Here is a 6,001-nt window from a genome sequence, read left to right as displayed (position 1 = left end):
GTAGGATAGCCTTATGGCCACATACAAGTTCATAGGGTGTCGATTCTATAGCCTCTTTTGGTGAACACCTATATGCCCATAACACCTGCTTCAGGTATTATGCTAGTTTCGAGACTGTCTCCCTATATGATTTTTAATCAAACTTATCAAAATTTTATTAACAGTCTCGACTTGGCCATTAGCCTGTGCATAGTAGGAAGTCGATGATACTAAATCTCCAATCATTTGGATCAAGTGGATTCGCACAACAAACCCCTCTTAATTCCAAAGGAGTTAAGTTAGTTTCGATTTCACAAAATTCTTTCATCAAATTGGGAGACACTTTATAACCAGAAGCCATTTGAATTGACTCATTAGTTTCCTGATTTGACTCTCAAAATATATGCTTTATTGAAATAGAGTTAAATTATGCTAGTAGTTGAGCTTTTATCATAAATAACTTTTAAGTTTAGTACAAGAGAATTAGAGGGCTAAGAAAAGCTTCTCGACTACACCATATCTAATTTCTACGTCAGTCAATATTCAACTTAGATAGTAAACTATTCTCTCATTACCATCTTCATATTCTTGGGCTAGCATGCTCCCTAAGGTTGTTTCTAATCTAGCTATATAAAGTTTTGATGGTCGACATTGCTTGATAGGTGCTAGGATTGGTGGTGAAGTCAAATACCACTTTATCTGGTCGAATGCCTTTTGATGTTCATCCTCTCATTTGAATTCTTCTCCCTATTTTAATTTCAACAAAAGAGTAAATATTTTTGTTTTACCTAAAAGGTTCGAAATGAAACATCGAAGAAAATTTAATTTACCTAAAAAAGATTGAAGCTCTTTCTTATTCTTAGGAGGTGCTAAATCAAAAATAGCCTATCTTTGTTTGAATTCTTATTCTGCACAATGAATCCCACGAAGTTTCATGCAGACACACCAAAAGCACATTTTAATGGATTCATCTTAAGTCGATAATGTCTCATTCATTTAAAAGCAGTTTCTATATTACTTAAATGAGACTTTTTCAACTCCAATTTTACAACCACATCATCAATGTAAATTTTCATAAACTTACAATGAAATCATGAAAAATAGAGTTCATTTCTCTTTGGTAAGTGGCCCCTACATTCTTTAACTCAAATGGCATGACTAGCTATTCATAGGTGTCGATGGCTCCTGGGCATCAAAACACAGTCTTCGATACATCTTCTTAGGACATGAATATCTGATTGTATCCCGAGTATCTATCCATGAAGCTTAGAACTTCGCTTCCTGCTGCAGAGTTGATCAATATTTCTACAATTGACATGTGATACGCATCTTTTGGAGTAGCTTTATTCAAATCCCTAAAATCTATACACACTCTTAGTTTTTCATTTTTCTTAATTGCAGGTACAATATTAGAAATCCATTCGACATACCTGGCAGTTCAATAAATCCCACTTTCAGTAAACGCTCGACATCTTCCTTGATTTTGACCATGATCTCAGGTGCAAAGCGTCTAGGGGCTTGTTTAATGGGTCAAGCATTAAGGATGATAGGGAGCTTGTGCTCGACCAACGATCTATCCAACCCAAGCATCTCTTCATATTGCTAGGCAGCACAATCCTGATATTCTTTCAATACCTCTATTAACTCCTCTTTGAAAACAGGGTCTAAGCATTTACTTACATAAGTAACTCGACCTTTTCCACCAATATCGAATTTCTCGAGAGAGTCTTGTACTTTAACTTTTTTTATTGTGCAAATCTACTGAAAATAAATCGAACTTCTCAAATCCTAAGGGATCGAGATCATATATACAATCTAATACACGCTCACTTGTACACTCCTTTTTCTCAGCCATATAGGCTGAGAGTTGAGCCTAGTGGCTCGATATATCCATTAAATGGGTTGTGTGGCCAAGCCTTCCTTGGACTTAGGGACCAACTTCATACTATGGGCCTCAACATAGCTATTAGCATGATATTCCTTGAAACTGACATTCATCTGTTCAACATAGTGGGGGTTGTCGTCAGCTTCGATCTCCTCAATCTTGCCATCCTTATCCCAAAGCACCAGTTTTTATGCAGGGTTGAGGGAATTGTCCTACTCCATGGATCCAATCTCTTTCCAACAGTATATTGAAAGTAGCCTTGGTAGGTACCACTATGAATACCGTTGGTCTTTCGACACTTCCCACCTTCACCCTGGCAGGATCATACCCAGGACAGTTGTTGATTTACCATTGAATCCAATAACAACAAGGTTTGTCTTGATAAAATCTTCGAATGTCTTTTGAAACAACGGTAGCATACTTTCCGGAAGCAAATTAATCACTGCTTCTCTATCCACTAGGATGTGATTGATTACCAATCCTTCCACCGTGGCTTTGATATGCAACGGTTGAAGGTGACCCTTAATTATCTCATCACACCTCTCAAATAACAATTTCTTTAATCAACCTATTTTTGACAAACCTACACTCGTCTCCTGGGATGACATCATCGCAATCTCCTTCGAGACAATTCCAAGGGCTTTTAGGGTTACCCTAGAAGTCGAAAGGGAGTACCGACACCGTAGCCACATAACCAAAACCAGTTTCGCCAAACATGACATCCAAATAATCTTTGAATCCAGAATTGAAAGTTTTTGTCGATGCCTCTTCCTCTTCTTTATCCTTGGTAATTGGATTGGTTGTCGATGTATCTTTCGACACATCCTTTGATTTTTGGCCCTTGATCGAAGATGCTTTATCCTTCTTTTATTTTTGCTTGCTAGGTAATTTTCTCTCCTTATTAAATTATGGATACAGACCTTCTGTCGACATAAACCCCTTGTGCTTGAGTCACAGCTCCTAGAATGAAGGGAGCTCTATTTTGAAAATTGTGTTGAGAACTAGTTTGACTTCCACCGTGTGCATTTGCTGCTTAACAGCAATGCTTGCAGAGTCCTGACTCTTACTCGTTGCTTTAGTTGAGCTTGCCTCAGCTCTTCTTGATGTGTTCTCTACTATATTTGTAGGAGTTGAAGGCCTTAGTAGCTGAAGTGTCGAATAAAGCACTGCATCGAGGGCATATAGCAACGTTGCCTTCTTCTCTTTTCTTTAGCAAAAAAACCAACAGGTCCTCTCCTGCCTTTGGGTAAATAGGCATTTCTTCTCCGAACATATCAAGTTCTAATTGATCATCCTTTCCTATAGCCTTAACAGAAGCCATGTTGATTGAGAAAACCATTTTTCTAATTTCAACAAAGTACGACATGACCTAGAAAAGATTAGAATCCACTTTCATCTCAGGTTTCTCTGCGAACTTTAGTCGACCATCTTTGATTGCCTTATGTATCAAGTCCCTAAATCATACACAATTATTAGTATAGTGGCTAAGAGCTTGATAAAATTTACAAAAACTTTTATTTCTAATTTTAGAAACATATGGCATTCTTTTCCCTTCAGGAAGTATGAGTTGTTTGTCTTTTAAAAGCATGTGGAATATCTGTTCTACTTTTGTCAAGTCGAAATAATAATAACTTCTTCCTTCGGACAAAGGAGTTTTGTCTTTTGCTGGATTAAGAGATCAAAACACATAAGAAGGTTCATCATTTAATTCTACAGCAAAAGCAAATTCATTATTCAACTCTTCTTCACTCATAAAATAAACATAATTCACTTTTTTGTTGAAGAAATTTTTTCTTTTGCTCGACTCATGTTCTTCTTTTTCTTTGTTCAACTTTTCAATTTGTTGAACCTTATCGGCTAACTCAGCCAAGTCTAGAAAATTTTGGTTTACTATTTTTTTAATACTGAAGTCGAGACCATTGATAGTCATTTTGACTATTTCAGGTTTAGGAATAAGAGTAAAATATATGTTTCACATATTCTTGAATTGTATCAAATAGTCATCGATCGACTCGGATTTTTTCCTTTTCACTGTGAACAAGTCAGATAAAGTTATTTTCATTTTACCTCTAAAGAATTGATCATGAAAATTTCTTTCTAACTGAACCCAGCTGTGGATTGAGTAAGGTTACAAAATTGAAAACCATGTAAAAGCATTCTTTGTCAGAGAAGAGGAAAAATATTTCATTTTCAAGTATTCATTACTAACTAGTTCACCAATTTCAACTGTATAATGAGCTACAAGCTCGACAGTAAATTTCACACTCTTACCTACAAATTTAGTGAGGAATTTGGGGGGTTTTGACTCCCCAAGAGAGTTCAGCTTACAAAATAAAATATGGAAAGGGAGAGATAAAATAGGGTTGATTTTTCACCCCTATATTAAATCCTCCCCCATTCAAGATTTGCTCGACAGCTTGGGTTATGTTTTGACCATACGCTTGAGCAGCATTGTTTGCTCTAACCTCGTTTAAAATTCTATTTGGATCATCTCCTCTATAATTACTGGTAAATTATTTGCATGCAATCCATGCATTATTACACCTATGAGTGGTACAAACCATCGATTAATTGCCCCTGCAATGTCATCGACACGTCGAGCTATTTGCTCTATTCTCGCATTATTATTTTTCACTATTGGATTTAAAACTATATCCATCTGCTGAGTGAGCATATTTACTAGATCATGATTGTTATCTTCTATTTGTTGCGTAAACATGGCCAGGAATTTGACTGTATTTAGAGATGTTGTTCCGACAGGAACCTATTTTGACATCTCTGAAAATATAGACTCTCCTATTCTGGTTGGTGACCTTGTGGCGGTTGTCATTGTGCCTTGTATCGAAAACACATTTGACATCATTAAGGTAGGTTGAGAGGACATGGGAACAAAATCTAAATATGGTAGATTATTCATCAAATATTGATAAGCATTATGATTTGTCATAATAGGATTAGTTGGTATACCCATTGGAGGGTAACCTGGTGAAGGTCTAGGGTTATACAAGGGGTTATTCCTTGTAGCGGTTGTACCTCCTATATAGTCCATGTTGGAATTTTTTAACGGTGAAAAATAATTTGGAGGTAATCTATATGGAGGCCATGTAGTGGCCACAGTCGAAGGGATTCTTTATGTGATCACTAGATTCATCCTTCGATTTGAAATGCCCACTGACGGAGCAGCCTCTGTCTCTGAGCCTCTCGTATGTTCCTCAGTATCATTATTCGATGTATTAGTCAAAGTAGAGGCTCTATTAGACATTATTAATTTTTTACTGCGTAATCGCATGTAAAGTTTGACACGTTAACTTAATCCAGGGTCTCACTAGGCGTGCCAATTTGTTTCACTTGATTTTTGGTAACCTCGACAGGGTGTCGAATCAAGCTTGTATCAAGATTTCAATTCAGGGAGCAAATACGACTTCTCTTAAAAGAGTGGACCCAACCTAGAATTTACTTAGTGTATTTATCGAACGATTATTTGCAAGAAATACATGAAAAGGACTTGGTGAAATTGTGACAAATAATGTAAAGAATTACAATAATATGTATATATATATATAATAAATGAAAATTTTAAACAAATAGAAAAGTGAAATAGCAATTGAAAGGAAAACGGAATGCTTGAAGAAAAAAAAGAAAAATACTCAAAGAAAAGAAAACAAAAGAAATATAAATAAATTAAAAGTTGACTCCAAACACTTACATATACTTGCACTCCATAATTCTCCTTAGCGTCAACATAACTTGGATTTTACATAATTTTGTGTGATGATAAAGTGTTCAGATTGAAGTCCCTTAACTCTTCCAAATTTCTCTTATTTTATAGAATACAAAGATGGATTACAGAATGCTTCTCTCTTTCCACGATCTAACTTCCCATTTTTCTCAAACTCTCACAACCCGCGATCTTGCCTAATTACCTTGACTATGAATGACTTTGTTCTCCAAAGTGGACACCCCACGTCTTTACTTTTACCTTGATCTCCAAACCCCATGTTTTATATAGTGCTATTAGATAAAACCACGTACAATTATCAAATTTCGACTTAAGTCCTTCTCGACTCGACTCTTCTCATAGTCGACATTTTGTCATGGTCAAATTTTCAATTGGTCTGAATTTTGTACTAACAATAT

This window comes from Arachis ipaensis, chromosome B03 (assembly GCF_000816755.2).
Source record: "Arachis ipaensis cultivar K30076 chromosome B03, Araip1.1, whole genome shotgun sequence".
Classification (NCBI taxonomy): domain Eukaryota; kingdom Viridiplantae; phylum Streptophyta; class Magnoliopsida; order Fabales; family Fabaceae; genus Arachis; species Arachis ipaensis.
The sequence above is the reverse complement of the archived record's forward strand: the minus strand, read 5'-3'. Positions refer to the sequence as shown.